This window comes from Miscanthus floridulus, chromosome 19 (assembly GCF_019320115.1).
Source record: "Miscanthus floridulus cultivar M001 chromosome 19, ASM1932011v1, whole genome shotgun sequence".
Lineage (NCBI taxonomy): Eukaryota > Viridiplantae > Streptophyta > Magnoliopsida > Poales > Poaceae > Miscanthus > Miscanthus floridulus.
Genome location: NC_089598.1, coordinates 3998101 through 4016254, shown reverse-complemented (window position 1 = coordinate 4016254; position 18154 = coordinate 3998101). Strand labels below are relative to the sequence as shown.

General features: G+C 46.1%; 1 pseudogene; it reads right to left on the bottom strand.

Moving 5' to 3' along the window:
- Positions 1 to 3632: 3632 nt before the first annotated feature.
- LOC136528396 (calcium-dependent protein kinase 26-like) lies at positions 3633 to 7321 on the bottom strand (annotated as a pseudogene).
- Positions 7322 to 18154: the final 10833 nt, after the last annotated feature.

Sequence of the window (18154 nt, the reverse complement as noted above, 5' to 3'; positions counted from 1 at the left end):
TTTGGCCGCGCCAAGACAATAGGCGCGGCCAAAAGTGTTAGTTAAAAAAACAGACAGTGTTAGATTTAAAATTAGTTTTCAAAAAGTGTTAAAATTAAAAAAAAAATCCCCTAACACACGTTCCCTGCTCTCGTACACAACCCAAAACCCACCGCACAACATGTAGTCAAGGGACCACGATATAAAACAGGCCAAAACAAATAGGGAAAGTCTGCTCACTGCATGTATGTGTTCAGTCCATGTCTATGTATTTTTGGTGGTGGGTAGCTAGAATACCCCGTTTGTAGCATAATGTTTGTGATATATATAGATGCTACCGGCAGCCAGTGTGTTTTGATTTCTGAATAATAATGATAAAGCAATGCAGTGTCACCGTGTGCTTTGTTTCTAACGCCCAACAGGAAATGGCACCACCATCCAGTGGAATATATGCATGGATGGCACCGTTCTTGCATTGGTCCCCATATGTGTGTTCAGTTCCTGTCTAAGCAAACTGTGAGAGTACGCGTGGCTTGTTCAGTTCCGAGACACACGAACTGAAATATATAGTCATCACTATGTGGAGCCATCCTGAACATTAGCCATTGTTGATTAGTTGCTCTTGCTCATACCAAATTATCACATGCCTCTTGCGTAATAACGTAAATGTTGTGTGTGGAGACGCAGAAGCGGGAAGTCTCTTCTTCTATTTTCTTTTTTAAAAAAACAGATGCCTCTTGCTGAATTGTTGCTTTTCCTTCTCTGTATTGACTCTAATATTATTTATTTTTGCTGCATGGATAAAGAGACACATCCACCTGGTGAATTCATGAGGTAGTACTCGGTAACCAGCCGCATAATTTTCGTTTGGTTGGAGCAACAATGTATCAGCCTAAAGACGAGGAAGGAAGTTCACCACTAGATGTGTAAATCTTATCTGACCAGCAGCGTGATCTAGTTGACAGCAACAATGAAAATATTAGGACTGGTGATAGGCGAATCCTATGGACACAAGATGAGAATGTTAGTTTAAATGAGCTCTTGGATAGAGAAATTCCACAGACCCAGCCAATGGAGCCGATAAGGGTGGTGACCAATACTGGGGTGATGTTATTGGATTCATACAGGTGGATTGATTGTCACACTCTAAATTTTCTATTTTGGGTTTCAAATAGAAAACACTAAATAAAATAAATAATTTTATAATATTGTTAAAATTATGAAAGATTTAAATCAGTTGTTGCTAATTCGGTCACTGCAAAATGTCATTTACCCAAATTCTTATAATCTAATTTAATTTGCTTGCTTGCATTCATGCCTTTGCATTTAGTTTTATAGTGTGGAAAAAAATAATTTAAAATACACAATTAGGGACACAGGAACAATTAGTAGTAAGGCAGAATAGAACCTAAAAGCGTGGCAAATAATTTGATGACAAATCGAACGTTTGGTGAAGGAAAATGGGGCTCCAGATTATATAAGGCCCAACAGCACATGTTTGCCAAATTTAGGGCCTCTTTTGGCGAAGCCCATTCCAAACGTAAAACATGACTGATAAGCCAGCTTACTTGGCCCGTCTAAGGAGCATTATCCCACAGGTTTCAGCCTTTTTTTTTTGGACTTGGAATGTTGAATTGTTGATTCTAGACTTGCGTGCCCAAAAGTTTTGTGCCCAAGTGGTGCCCTTGATGCAAAAGAAGCTCCTTAAAAAATATATAGGAAACGAAAGTACCAAGAGGAAACAACAAAAAATATTTCGTTCCATATAAGAGGCGTGCATTCTAGTTGTATTAGTGCAAGCCTTCACTACGACGACAAAATGGCCAACACAAATAGGCCGATGGAAGCTATACAAATTTGGATGGTTCAGTGCACTTGTCCATTCAGGTGCTGCAACTCCTATTTGCTTCTTTTGCTCCGTCGAGCTCGAGGCCTACAGTTACAGGTGTAGTGAAGCAGCAGCCAGCATCCATCTGTTGGAGTTGGAGTTGGACCTCTTTCCTGTTACCTCCGTCGTGTCCTGCATCAGTTTTCAGCGGTTCAGAGCAGCGCCAGGGGAGGGCTGGTCACTTTGTTTATCAACAATACGAAGTATATACTAACTGCTGTATTTTTGTTTTTTGAACTACTTGCTTCTCCTGTCATGGTGTAGGGCTAGCTACTTACATCACCTCTTGGCCCCGTTCGTTGGTCTGAAACTTGGTTGAAACTATCCGAAAAACACTGTTCTGGCTGAATTATTGTGAGAGAAAAATACTGTTTCAACTGAAAAAAGAAGCCGAACAACGAGGTAAGCCCAACATGGCCCTTGTATCAACTTCGTGTCATTTATGGCCATTGTGAACTTTTGCACTGCCGTACCTCATTGCCGATTCACTTTTAGCCTATGACTAGCTCGGTGCCTTCAGCTTCATCAGTAGCGGGGGGGGGGGGGGGGGGGGGGGGGGGGGGGGGGGGGGCCTTCCCCAATGACCCTGCACGTATCAACAGGTTTTACATTTCTCGAACGCAAGGAATTTCACATAAATCGTATAGGAATTAATCAGCTCATTTTTATATGGAAAACATAGAAAACACGAAAAAAGGAACAACTAGCGCCCGGACGTCCGGAACACGATGTCCGTCCGGACACAGCTCCCACACCCGTGCTCGACGCACGCAACTCCCTTCGCCCCGCACCAAATCCCGCTCTGGTGGCGGCGCCTGTCTCGGACGGAGCTCCACACCTGCACCCAACGCCCACCCGCATTGCATCTCGCACCACGCGCCCACCCACATCGCGCACCAGCGTCTGGAACCGCGCCCCTGCGCCTGCACGTGAACCATGGCGATGCCCCGCCAGCAGCACCAGGCCTGTCGCCCCCATCCCACGCCCGCACGTGAACCACGCGCGGCGCCCCGGCAGCAGCAGGCAGGCAGGCTGCTGTCCACCAGCCACTAGCGCGTATTGCAATATGTGCAACACCTGATCTACTTTTAAAACATAAAGATGAAATATTTGCAACATACAAACTGAAACAAATGCATTTGAAACATGCGTAGCAACATACGCAACATCCAAATCCACTTTTGTAACATAAGGCTGAAACATCTGAATCACATGAAAACAAACACTTGAAACATGTGTGTATAGCCATAGCAACATATGCAACATCCAGATGAAAACATTTGAAACATGCGTCTGAAACAACCGAAACACTTTAAGCATAGGCGAAACATGCGTATATTGTCATTGCAACATATGAAAAATCCCAGATCTACTTTTACAACATCCAGATCAAACACTTGAAACATAAGTCTGAAACGCCTGAAGCACTTGAAACATGACGCCGGCGGCGAGCATGGCCTACCTGGTGGAGGACTATGGTAGCCAGCAAACTCAGGTTTAAGGGGACGCCGAGAGCAACGGCCGGCAACCTCCTAGTGGCGCTGGGGTGGTAGTGGTGCTTTGCACGTCATGGCCATGACGAGCGAGGTGGATGGGTGGGGTGCGGCGCGAGATTGGGGTGGGTGCGGCACGGCGGCGAGGCAGAGTAGGCGAGCGAACAGACGACGGTAGTGGTCACGAGTCGGTCGTGAGTGGGGGAAAACGTTCGGGAGTGGAAGAATGAGCATTGCTTGTTGGGCTCAATCCATGCGCATACGTGCACCAATATTGAAGTCGAAGAGAACTCGACTGAGCGATTGCCTGATTGGTGCACACACCTTGACCCTGACAAGTGCAACAACGGCAAAAGGCACTAGCACTCTAGCAGTACCTTGCCTGATTGGTGTCCACCACACCATCCATCATGACAACATGCAATCACATCAGCACTCTCTAATCTATTACCACTATAACAGCATTGTGTGTATAAATATATATATATTATACATACAAGTCCAGGCTACACTCTCTACCACTCATCTCATACACTCAATTCACCTCACCCTCAGCAGCTTTGCATTGCATCCCGTTTTACAGGCAAAGAACGGCCAAAGCACTATCCCAGGCTCCCAGCTCGCGCTGGCGCCGCGTGGAACACCACAATGCTATTGCTAGCACACGAGGGAGGCCCGGAGCGAGTGCGTCGTGGAGAAGTTGGTGCACGACGCCCAGCGTATGACGGACTCGGACACCGCCACGTCCAGGTGCTCCCGCCCGCCGGCGCCGATCGTGTGGTTCCGCCTGCCGTTGACGCCCCGCGGCGTGGCCCCCCTCCCCGTCGCCGTCCTCAGGGATGAGGCAGCCACCGTCGCGTCACAGGGAGCTTTCTCGACCGACGACGACGGTTCAGGCTCACTGCAATCTTGCGCGCAGAAGAACGAGAAGCTCGGCATGGAAGCCACCGGCAACAGGAACCCTCCGCCGGCCGGTTCACAGGGCCCGCCAAACGACAATCCAGAGCCGCCGGAGGTGGAGGCCGGGCAGGACGACAGGTCCAAGTCGGTGACGAACGCCGAGAAGGACGACCTGCAGGCGGCGGCGAACGTTGGCGAGCGGCATGCCTCATCCTCCGGCGTGCCCTGGCAGTCGATCGGGCCGCCTGTGTTGAAGCTTACGTCCCTACTCCGCGACGCCAGCGGCATGGAGAAGGAGCACGAGCCAGGGTCCTCCCGCCAGAGGCCGATCTCGTGACAATGCCTGCAGGAGTCTTGTGATTGGTCCGCGTGTTCTTGCATCCACGGATGCTCTGCATAGGAAACATTTGTTTAGATTAGAAGAAAATTAAAATCCACATGGGCAACGGTTGCTATGGAATGGGGGAGAAACCCCATCATTAACAAACAACAGCTGATCTGTACTGTAAGGTCCTGAAATGATGCCATGACAGCCAACCAAACCAGACTCCATGAAGGGTGGAAGAACGAATCGGCAAGCTTAAAGGTAACATGTTCCAGAGAAAGGGAAATTTAAAATCTCTGTATGGTAGCGGCAGATCTACCAGAACATGACCCTACCACAAAATGGCGATGGCTGCAATGACACCTGTCCTATTCCCAGCCTTGCAAGATTATATTACGAAACACCAGCAGCTTGAGCTGGTGCTAGCTCAGAGCTTTGCAGCAAAGCTACTCTACAATGCTTTGTTCGATTTGTAACGTAAACTAGCAAAAAAGAGTTTCGAGGAACTAAACAAGGCTGGACATATTTTCGTTGATCTCTATATATGGTGGACAGCTCAATTACCTGAATCTATTTGCAGGAATCATGAATCAGATGAAGATATGAAGGAAAATACTGGAAATTTCAAATTGGTGGTTTCGGAAACAAACAGATGAATCCATGCCTCACCTAGAACCTGCTTGGCCGTGAGCCGTTGTCTAGGGTCGCGCCTTAGCATCCCGGTGACTAGCTCCTTGGCCGAATCAGAAACCCTATCCCATGGATCAGAAGGGAATCGCAGCTCCATGGATCTGATGCACTCGAAAATCTTGGACTTGGTTTTCCCCCAAAATGGGGGGATGCCACTCAGGAGGATGTAGAGTATGACCCCCGCGCTCCAGACATCGGCGGCCTCATTGTATCCACCGGAGAGCACCTCTGGCGCAATGTAGAACGGGCTGCCTACCATGCCGCTCAAGCTTCGACCTGACCAAACCCAACATCATCAGATTCTGATTTGAGCCCCCAAAGACAGAGTAGCATTGACTAAGTGTGTCTTCCATAGAATTGAATCATTGACCAGACACGAACCGTACCAGGCTGGATGTAGGTAGCGAGTCCAAAGTCAGCGAGCTTGATCGGCGACGAGGGCGACTTGCTGACGAGGAGGATGTTCTCGGGCTTGAGGTCCCGGTGCACGATCCCTTTGCTGTGGCAATGCGCGACGACCTCCATGAGGTATCGGAACAGCACGGCGGCCTCGTGCTCGGAGAAGCATCCGCGCTCCTCGAGGCGGTGGTAGAGCTCCCCGCCGGCGCAGAGCTCCATGACGAGGTGCACGGAGTCGCGGTCCTCGTACACGGCCTTGAGGTCCGACGACGTTTGGGTGGCCCGCGAGGCGCGCCATGACCTCGATCTCGAGCTTCACGCCGCGCACGTCGTCGGGGGACAGGAGGCGGCCCTTGGCGATGGACTTGCAGGCAAGCGCCTCGCCGGTGACGAGGTCGGAGCAGGAGCGGATCACGCCGAACTGGCCCCACCCCAGCTGCGGGCCCAGCGCGTACCGGTCCTCGAGGCAGGAGACGTGCGCCGCCTCCAGCAACGCGCCCCGCAGCCCCGGCGCCTTGTACGAGTTGTACTTGGCATCGCCGTCGACGCCGCCGCCGCACCCGGCGGCGGCCATCGCGCTGAGGTACCACACGCTGGCGAACCCGGCGAGACCGAGACCTCCGCCGCCGCCCGCAGACCACTCGCTCCCCCCACCTCCGCCCCGAATCTCCAAGCCCGCCGCAAGCGAGGCTCCCGAATCTCGCGGCCTCAGCTCAGGTCAGCTGCGCCCTCCCTCCCTCGCTCCCTCCACGGGCATTCCGCGCACGGCTACCGAATCTGCGGCGAGGAAAATCAAAACAGCAAGGCCTTCAGCTCTCCAAGCCCCAAAATCGCGGCTTTGCCCCGCAAAAAAAAACAAGAAAAAAAAACACTCTCCAAGCTCCAAAATCGCGGCTTTGCCCCGCCAAAAAAAAAACAGAAAAATCCAGCAACGCCGCCCCGCGAGCTCGGGACCCGGAACACCCGCGGCGGAATTCAAAATTCGCACCGCGAGCTCGGAACCCGCGCGGCCGGGCGGCCGGAGGCGCGCCCCGCAGCGGAGTCCCCCGGGCCGAGCGCGGGCGGACACGACTGAGCGCGCAGAGCAGATCGAGCCGCGTCTCGCTCGGGACGGCCTCGAAACCGCCGCGCCCCGGCCTCGGAGAAACAGGTAGGAAACGCACTCACCCGCGTCGCTCGTCGCCGCCGCCGGCCGCGGGGTCAGCTCCTCCGAGGGCCGAGGCCGAGCTCGCGGCTTCGCGGCACTCGGGCCGCCAGGCGCCAGCGCCGAGAGCGAGGGAGAGGTGGTGGTGACTGGTGATGGTCCGCTCCGCTCCGCTGGTGGTGGGGAGGCGCCCCCACTCTTTGATAGGGCAACAAGTAGTAGGAGCAGCAGACTAGCAGCAAAAGGAGCCCCCCGCTAATCATGTGGTTAAGCTTTGTTTATCCATGGCTTATTTCGCCTTAAAAAACATTTTTATCTTGGGCTAAGCTTGGAGGTTTGCTCTTGTTTGACCTTGCTAATATAGAAGCTACTGATTGCCTTTTGGTAGAATTTTGTAGGATTGCTGCTACGAAGGGAGGGGGGAATTGTTCCAACGTGGTTGATTTCGAATTAGGTGTAGTGGTTGGACTTTGGAGGGACAAGAGGACGTGCATACTCGGTGTTTTTTTAAATTTTTGCTGCTTTTGCTTCTCTTCTTTCTCTCCCCTCGAAGTAAACTGTACGTTGTGGGATTTGGTGCCCTGCCATGCCGGCCGATCTACCTGCCTGCCATCCTTGTTCTGTGAGTGTGATTTTGTGATTGTGAAATGTATGGTGTGTGTGACGCAGATCGTCGTCGGCTAACGACGGCACATGCACGTCTGTGGTGTGTGTGCTTGCTCCAGTAAATATCCAGGTTTTATGTTGCTTTCAGTTTTGTTGCTGCTGCCTACTGCTGCTGCTCGATAGGAGTACACTTGTTGGACTTTGGAGGGACAAGGGGTCGGTGGTTTTTTAAATTTGGTGCGTGTCTACCTCGCGAAATTTAGAAATTTAGCTACGATAGCATTTTTATTTTTATTTGATAATTAATGTTTAATTATGGACTAATCAGGTTCAAAACGTTCGTCTTGCGATTTTCAATCAAACTGTGCAATTAGTTTTTTTCTACATTTAATACTTCATGCACGTATCGCAAGATTCGATGTAATAGCTACTGTAGTACTTTTTAGAAAACTTTTCACGAACTAAACACATCTCTTCTCTTCTCTGCCCTCGAAGTAAACTGTACGTCGTGGGATTTGGTGCCCTGCCATGCCGGCCGATCTACCGCCTGCCATCCTTGTGCGGTGAGCGTGATATGTGATTGTGAAATGTATTGGTCACCAACATCAACACCTAAAATATAAGATTTATTTATTCTTTGGATAGTGTTGTAGATAAAAGGTTCAATAACTATTCGATATTTTCTCCAACAACGAGACACAAAAGATAATTCTTTCTGTAAATAGGTTTCTAAGAGAGAGGATACTTATATTTAGGTTGTGCCTCTCAGACAACTTAAAATAGGTCTTCTGTATAGATACTCTAGAAACTGATTTTAAGTATCTTATTACTCATTTTATTTTAGGTTTAGGTGTCCTCGTTGGGACGGCTCATGCACGTCTGTGGTGTGTGTGCTTGCTCCAGTAAATATCCAGGTTTTATGTTGCTTTCAGTTTTGTTGCTGCTGCTCGTTAGGAGTACACTTGTTTCCTACAGCTGTGAGAGTGGATGCATGGAACAAGCGTGCCCTCGCCTAGCAAGTGGCTTGATTTGTCCGCTCTTTGTCCCCCAAAAAAATATACAATTATAGATTTAAGACATGTCAAACTTTTAAATTTAATCAGGTTTATAAAATATAATACTAATATTTATATATGTAAAGTTTACTATAAAACTATATTTTATATACTTATTCAGTGTCATAAACATTAGTATTTTCTTATAAAGTTAGTCAAACAAGAATCAGTTTGACTTCTCGAGAAGTATGAACCGCAATTTCTTTAGACAAAAGAAGTATCTTTGTCGACTCAAGCTATGTACATTGTGTGCAGTGTGCTCTGAAATTTATGGGGGCGGTTCTATGTTTGAATGCTTATGCACAGACATGTGTCGTGAAGCGTCATAGATGTTCACAGTTGTCCAAAAAACTGTCTCTAGTGTTTTTTATTTATTTGAACGGTTTTTAAGTATGGTTCTTTTATAAATGTTGGTTTCGGACGAGGGAGAGAGTCCTAAAATAGGGTTATGTGTAAAGTTGGCATTTACGCTAGTTAGGCTCCGTTAGGAGGCATGTGTAAATGCTACCTTTTTAAATAATGGTTGATTTGTAATAATCCATAAAAATGACAATTACCGCGCTGTTGTTGGGACCGTTGCGACAAGAAAAGAGTTCCACGCAATAATGGAGCTAAGTGCAAGGTTGAACTAAAATAGTACAGGTGTACTGTAAATAAACAGGGCCCAAGCTTTCAAACAAATTTATTATTGCACCAAGTTCTTGGCCCCACACGAGAATGCAAACACAAAAGGCCTAGCGGAACAAAAAAAAAAGACAGGGCCCGATCTCTCAAATTATATAGCCTAGTTGGTGATTTTCTGGATGGATTAGTTTACCAGTGTTAAAAGAGGTTCTCAGGACCAAACAGCTACATTCACCCGCTATCCTATTTAGCGCCTCTCTGGTAGGGCTTCTCAATATGTTTCGCTTTTAATTTCTCTATTTTATAAGGTGAAGTTCCGCCGAACACTAGCTCTAGCTCATGAAACGACTTTGCGAGAGAAAGTACGGAGAGGGGAAATCGTTTTTTTTTTTGTAATAATAGAAGGATAAAGCAAGCGTATCTTTTCTGGCTTCTCTAGTGAAGTCGTTTGCAAAGAAATCCCGTCAAGCAAGGCCTTAGTTTTCCTATATATCTTTTGCTTTGCAGACCCTATGCGTTTAATTCGGTTTCACGTATAGTTTAGTTGATGTAAATGTGTTTTTAGGAGAAATGGTGTTGCCTCATATCGATTCAAGGAGTCAGCATTATAAGTTGCTCCTCCCTTAGTCCTCATCCTCAATGCAAGTGGGTGCTCTAGACGAGCTGGATGCGCGCGTTCATGAGCTACGTACTGTACCTGGCATAATCATTTGTCTTTTTTTCACTATGGACCTGTTTGGCATAGCTTAGCTTCATTAGTAAAGCTGTTTTTTTGGAAAACAACTTCATGAGCAACTTTATAGGTAAAGCTAAGCTGTTTTGGAAAAACTGTTTGGCAAAACAGCTTCACCAACGGCTTTCATGCATGGATGTGAGAGAAAAATGAGGGAGAGAGCTAGGATAAACTACTTTTTTCAGCTTACTCCCAACTCATGTCTTTATGAGAGGGGGAGAAAAACAGCTTTATGCATGTTTAGCAAATAAAACAGCTCACAACAGCTCATGCTGTGCCAAACATGCCCTATATTTCTAATGGCAGGAGTTATGTATATGACATGTCTGACATAGATTTTTGAATGGTCTATTATGACTCTTTTGAAGCTATAATTTCGTATAAATCATATAGAATTTTCACATCCATTAGTTTATTTTCATAAGAAATTTTAGAAAAAAATAGAAACCAAGAAAAATTCAGGTATTTCATGAAGGCCTTAGTAATGGACAACTATGATATCCAGACTTTTGCAAAAAAAGAACCTGCGTCACTTCTAGGAATTGCTGTCGGAGATTATTTATGATGAACAAAAGATAGCTTCCTAATAAAATGGGACAACGATATGCAAAATGGAAACAAAACAATGAATTGGCTTGTTGGATTTGATTTAGAGGGTGTTTGATCCCGGGACTAAAGTTTAGTTCGTGTCACGTCGAATGTTTAGATATCTTTTTTTTAGAGAATGCGCTTAGGCGTGTATTTCATTAAGGGGATATCAATTAGGAGAACTATACATTAGCTAGTTATATAAAACTAATTGCATAAAACGTGACTAAATCTCGAGATGAATTTATTAAGCCTAATTAACTCATGATTAGCATATGTCTACTGTAGCACCACATTCGCTAATCAGAGGCTAGTTAGGCTTAATAGATTCGTCTCATAAATTAGTCTTTATTTATGTAATTAGTTTTATGATCAGTCTGTATTTAATACTCATAATTAGTATCTAAACAATCCGATGTGATAAAAGACTAAACTTTAGTCGCCAGCATTGCAAGTTGCTCCTCGTCATCCTCATTTCTCAAGTGGGTGCTCCTCGTCCTCATTAGCTACGCATATATTTAATCTCGGTATATGTCTTTTATCCATTTATTATTTACTTACTACTTAGCGCTATATTTTCGATAGCAGGAGTTATGTTTAGGCCCCGGTTGACGTACGATCTTTTTAAATATACGGTTGCCATTCGTAGTGGACAACGTGGTACTTGCCTTTTTTAGGAAAATTAATAGGCTTCTTTTACAGGCTGTTGTCCCCAACACGATTATTAACGCATCACGCACGGTAACGAGTTGCAGGCCAAAACACTCGCGAAATGATCTTTTACTGATCATGCAAAGTGAAAATCTGAGAGCTAGCTGGACCAAAGAAAACCGGGCCGGATCGATATGATGAACCGGTGACGCGAGCGTACCTACGCTACATACGTGTTCTCCTCGCCGATTGGTGGCTGGCATCCATCGCCTTTTTGTTTGCTGGATATATTGGTTCAAGTGAGAGGTACGTACGTAGCTAGCATTTCACGGTTAAAGTTGTGTTTAAATCTAAGGACCAAAGTTTCGAGATGTTACGTCAAAGATGTCATATGGAAGGAAGTGTTCGGATAATAATAATAAAACAAATTACAGAAGTCCTCAGTAATCCGCGAGACGAATTTATTAAGCCTAATTAATCCATCATCAGCACATGTTTACTGTAGCACCATATTGTCAAATCATGTACTAATTAGGCTTAAAAAATCATCTCGCAAATTAGTCACAATTAATTATTTTTAGTCTATATTTAATACTTCATGCATGTGTCAAACATCCGATATGATAGAGAGTAAACTTTCGGCCTGTTCGTTGGTTGGTTTCTGAGCTGATAAGTCTGGCTGGTACTGGTTTATTGTAAGAGAAAAACACTATTGGCTGGTTGATAAGTTCTGTCTGAAACCAACAAATAAAAAGGCTGTTTAGGTGGAGTAACTAAACCAGACCTGCGACTCCATATCAAACCAAACCAAATGAAGCCGTGTCGGTTGGTAGCCAATGCAAAAACGTCGTCACTGCCTCGCTCGGATTGCCAATCGCCACTTGCGCGCAGTCGTCGTGCTGTCTCTGTCTCGCTCTCGGAAAGCAGGTGGTGGACCCCTGGCCTGGCCCCCTGCCGATCCGTGTGGTTCGTTTGGCGCCGCCCAAAAGCGAGAAAGCGAGAGGCGGCATGCAGGCAGCCGGGCGAGGTGAGGTGCAGTGCAGTGTCTGCTCGATATCACAGGCTGCAGCAACCCAGCAGGCCACCGGCGTTAACGTTGCTTCCAGCTTCGGCGACGTGGGTCCGTTGCTTGGCATCAGCTGCGTGCGACGACGCCAGGTCGTTCTGGGTAGTAAGTAGTTGCTCGATCGCCATGAGTGCGTACAAGACAGCCAACGGCAAACATTCTGTATATATGTTTTTTTTTGGCAGAGCTCTACTAGCTATTCTTAAACTGGCTTCGGCTCTTGATTATTTTGGTGGAGTCAAAGCACTGTGTGAAAAACGTTATTAGCAAAATGGTTTTATATATATATTAAAGAGCACATGCTTATATATAGAAGCTAAAATTTTTGGTTTCGGCTCGTAACTCAAAAAAGAGCTACGGTTGCTTGGTGGTTTCCAGGAGTGAAGTCGTTAGCACCCCTGTTCTGTATGACTTCATGAGATGCTGAAGTCGGAGCGGGTTTACAAGTCTTGTCAAAGGGGTGTATATACTTTTGGGAAACATCTGGGCTCAAGTGATTATAGGCTATAATAACATACCGACTAGTGGCAATATGACGCGTCTTCTTCCTCAATTCGAAGGATACCGAACGGTTGCTTCAGGAATCACGAATAATTTAGAATGAAATTAGACTACTTAGGGTCCTTTGGCATGACAATTCTGGCTTCTTGCGGCTCATTACCACGGAGACATGTCAAACGGTCATCGAAAAAAAATAGCTACTTACAAGGATCCTAGAGGAGCCCGAGCCGTTTTTTTTTTAACAAAAGGACATGAGTCGGGTCGAATGAGCGTCTAAAAACGGCTCCTTGCAAGGAGCACGGAGGAGCTAGAACCATTTTTGTATTGAGGACCAGAGCTGTACTAAAGTCCCCTTTGGCACGGCTCATCCAAAACGGCTTCATCGGTGAAGCCAAAGCCGGTGAAGCCAGAAAAACTGGCTTTTCTCTGCTTCTAGTTCATTTTAACCCCGGCTTACAAAACGGCTTCACGCTACAGTGCCTTGATTTGAGCAAAATAGATGAAGCCAAAGCCGGCATAAGCCGTGCCAAAGAGGCCCTAAATAATCATCTAAAAATGGCTTCTCTGAGCTCCTCCTCAAGAAGTTGACACGAATCAGGGTCTGTTTGGATCCCCACCTCTAAAGTTTAGAGCTCTAAAAACTTTAGAGCACTTTAAATCACTTTGAAGTCTAAAGTTCTAATATGAGGTGGGCTAAAATTTAGAGCTAACTTTAGACCACTTGTTTGGAGACTTAGCTAAAGTTTAGAGGTCTAAAGTTTAGAGAAGAGAATCCAAATACGCCCTTATTACAAAAACTGCTACTGGAGCTAATTTGCCGAATGTTTTTTTAATCAGCTTTAACTCCACTAAAGAAGTTGCTCCAAAAGAGAACTTGGAGTCATGCCAAAATGACCCTAATATTTACTTACATAAAGGGATAAAGTGTTCATAAATGAATGTTAGTGTATGGTGTAGCAAGTTGACGGGAACAGCTAAACACATGCTAATAGATGATGTGGCTCACCGACGTGAAAATATAGCTCATATGAAGAGATAGCTATCAAAATTACATGTGCTACTAAGATGCTAGTCTGCATAATTTACATGGAGAGATAGATATGACAGTGGGGTTTGTAAATACTATAAGCTATACATAAATTTGTCCTTGATTACTTTTTGGAAAAAAAAAAGAAGAAAGAATAAGAAGCTCTAAGTGCCATGAGCACTACTGGTACTTCGATTTGTTGTAAGTGGCCTGCACGGAGAATAATTCGGGTGATTGCGATGATGGTGTCTTTGAGTCCTGGGCGTGTTGGTTGGAGTTCAAAGTGGAGCAACACAGCATTATATATTCTTTATTTTATTATTACAAGCCTTTTTTTTTGGAACGAGGTGTAGTAGGGAATTTTGATACTGGATGCTGGGACGGGTTGGCGCATCGCATAGCTGCGGCACTAGCACACACCTTTGTATTTACAAAAGCAAAAGGACCTGATTTGTGTGCATATCTATCTATCGGCAATGCTTTTAATTCCCTCTAATGCAACACAGGCTCGGTTCGCTTCTCTTATAATTCGTTTTTTTCAGTTTGTTATTTTAGCCGAAACAGTATTTTCTTCTCATAATAAATCAGCTAGAACAGTGTTTCGGCTTGTTTTTTCAGCGAAGCGAACAGGGCCATAACATGAGTCACAAGTGCTACTTAGTACTTTTTTTTGAAACTACTCTCTCGGTTCAAAGTTATAAATGGCTTTTCTATGTACATATCATTTGCTATATATCTAGACAAAGCGTTGTATTTATGTGCTGTGGCAGAACCGTCCGAAATAACACATCTTCTGAGGCTCATCTTCCACCAGACACTAAGCACCCCGAAAGCAAGCTATATCGGACGGTTCCGTCGAGCACACCCCAAGGAAGAACTCGAACAACGCACGTTTTTTCTTCAGGATCCAATAATGAGAACGAGTTTATAACACTTAGTTCATTTCATACATCAAGAGTTCTCAAAAATATATTACTATAATACCAAGTTCAGAGTGCAGAATTTAAACAGCGGAATTGAAATAAACATCTAGCAATAAGATACAAGGATCTGTCTGTGCCCACCAGAAGAATCCTCCACTCAACAGCTACTCCTCAAGCTGCACCTGTAACAGGGGTAAATAAATCCTGAGCACATAATGTACTCGCAAGACTTACCCGACTAGTGAAAATAATTTCTCGACTCCAAAGGATATGATAAGCTTTATGGTTTGCTGGGTTTCCTTTTTGACGAAAAGCATTACTAGTAGTGAATCCTTATGTATGTGTTTTATTAGCAGTCATGATTAGTTTATTGGCTAACCATTCTATGTAAGCACCTATTCTACTTTCAAGTAAGAGTTGAGCAATCATATTCATTTCATCATCTTTCATCTTCTAGTTCTTACTGCGGTGCTAGATCGTAGACAAGTTATACCGTATTATACGGCGATTCATGAATCAATGTAGCCCAGCTGGGTACCCAAAACACACGCTCCGCTTGTATCCCAGGCACAAGCAGGACCAACCCACCACTCTCCTATCAAGGGGTCCAGGTCCCCATCCAAACTTGGACTCTAAGCCCCCACACCTGAGTCTCGAACTCAGTGTGATGTTTAGACCTCCGCCATCCCTGCCTCCAATCAGTCGGTCCGGAAAGAGCCGGAACCCACGATAAGAGAGCAATGAGCCTTTCCGCTCTCATAAGCAAGTATGTGCTCAGGATAATAAGTTTGTGACCTGACTAGAATCCAATGCAACGGTCAGTCCTTAACCGACACGGACAAGAAAAACAGTATAACCAAGCTATGCCCCATTGGCCACGGGACACAACCTATTACACCTACCAATACTCGTACCATATTCCTGCCCGGTCTCCGTTTCCTTTTCACCATTTTATCATGAGAGTGATAATAATAATCACCTATTGCGAGTAACGGCAGGTTACTCACGCTACCGAAAAACGTAAGCATAGCAGCTACGCAGCCTAAGCTAGTAGGACTCATAGGTAGGTATATCTATGCATGTAGTTTCAATAATAAGCCTGTAACATAAATGCACATCACATATATATATCCAGTGATTATTCAAAATAAGGGTTATGCACCAGGGCTTGTCTTGGACAGCCGGGGTGTCAACTCAGTCAGTTAGTGGCGGCTCTGGGACCTCCTCCTACACGAGGATCTCCTCCTCATACTCCTCGATCACCTCCTTGAACTCATGATCTCCGATGGTCACGATCTCCGCCAACTCGTTCTCTACATGCATGCGATGATGATGCAACACTTAGCATTTCGGCAACAACTCTTAAAATAAGAATACACATGGTAAGCTACTAAGCTAGCTCTAATGACTAAGGCACTAAGCTAACTATCATCTTCATCAAGTAAGTGTTGGGTCCAACTAACAACACCTAGCTTTACAAATGAAGGATATATCTCTATTTCTACTAATAATTTAATGTATATTTGAAACAAAGAGCATTTAACTACCCTTATGTTAAGTCTATTCTAAAGCTACAAAAATTACAGTGAACACGTAATAATATCCTAAAGTTACTGTAAAATTTTCAAAGCTAAAGCTATCACCATTTTGTCACAAAAATTTCTATAATATTTGTCCTAATAATATTAAGCACTCTCAAATGATTTAATAGATCCTTGTATCAACAAGTATATATATGAACTAAATACACTAACAGATAGAGCACAATTTTAGAAACTTAACAAAATTTGTTTTACAATTTTTGGATACCTATATTATTTTATATTAATTACCAAAGTTCAGCTCAAAATTAAAATGAAAATCTATTTCTATTCTCCACGAAAAAACTAAACTGATTTCGGCCCAACATGGCCCACGTGACGTAACACGCGCGTGTGCGAGCGCGCGGCGGCCCACAGGCAAGGCGAGGCCCACGCGCGGAGGCGGCCCGTGGTGAGAAAGCCCACGCGCACTGGCACTCTTGCAAAAACGTCCCTGGACTATAAGCAAAACAACCCTATTTCTATAGACAACGACTTTACAATGAAACCCTCAGAACTTTCTCATCTTTACAACGGCAAGGTCCTCGACCATTCCCGTGTGGCGAGCGATGGCACTAGCGCTTACGTCAGCCACACAGGACCCACGCTGACCTATCTACGAGGCCGACGCTCACCTAGAGTTCGACGTGAGACGATGGGCGACGGTTGCACGAGCCGGGGCACCGTAGAAGGACCTCTCCATGATGGCGGGCACCCTGTGGCAATGATGACGACATTCTGGTGAGCCGCAGCAACAACAAGGCGGTAGGGGTAGCGGGTCAGCAACAACTCACCAGTGACCTTATCGAGAAACCGTCTCGGCTGGAGATGACCCGAGCGAGGCTGGCCACGCTCGCGCTGCAAGGTGAACGTCGGACCGCAAAGGCACGACCGTGGCAGCGGTGAGGAGGCGGCACAAGAGCTGCGACTAGCATGTGCATGATAAAGAGGGAGCCAAGGTGAGCTAGTAATGAAGAGGAATTAGCGCGGGGTGAAGTGGTGGAGGCTGGCCATGGCGTGGGCGGTGACGGGCCTTAATGGCATGACGACGGGCAAAGCTCCAAAATTGGAGCTCGACGTGACGCGAGTCAAGGCGGGGTGGGTCGGCTAGAGAGAGAACGTGAAGGCGTAGACGTGAGCACGAAAAATTGATGAGAGGTGCTCGCTCTCTGGCTTCACTGTGACGCGACGCAACGGCGATGGAAAATGGAGGGAGAAGAGGGAAAGAGAGAGACAACATGGCAGGTGGGCTCGACTCGTCCTTGCCTTAGCGGGACACGAGCGGCGAGAGCAGGTGGCCCACGCGCCGGTGCTACGAACCATGTGTGCGCGCGCTCGACCGACGTGGCCCGCGTGCCGTAGTGCCATAAATGGCATAGTGACGGTAGCTCGCCCACGTGGGCGCGATAGAGGCGACATGCACAAGACCTTCTACAGCATAGAGGTGTAGCGGACCAGTGCGGACGCGACGACGATGTGATGGCAACGGCAGCGTCGTGATGCGAGGAGCGTCGGCAGTGCAGACGCGACGGCAGCCCAGCACGGGACGGGGCAGGTGGCAGCGACGGCGGCTTCACGCGGTGGGGCAGCGGCAGCTGAGCCATGGCCATGTGAAAGCTCTAGTTTGGTTTTAGTTAATTGATGAAACCCTAAGTGCTAACCCAGTTTATCAAAGTAATTATGAGATAGGTAGCACTATTCCAAGTGATGAAGCAATGGTGAAGATCATGACGATGGTGATGGCATGGTGATGATCAAATGCTTGAACTTGGAAAAGAAGAAAGAGAAAAACAAAAGGCTCAAGGCAAAGGTATAAATAGTAGAAGCCATTTGGTTTTGGTGATCAAGACACTTAGTCAGTGTGATCATATTTAGGATTGATAGCCTTACTATTAAGAGGAGTGAAACTCATATCAAAATGCGATTATCAAAGTGCCACTAGATGCTCTAACTCATTGCATATGCATTTAGGATCTAGTGGA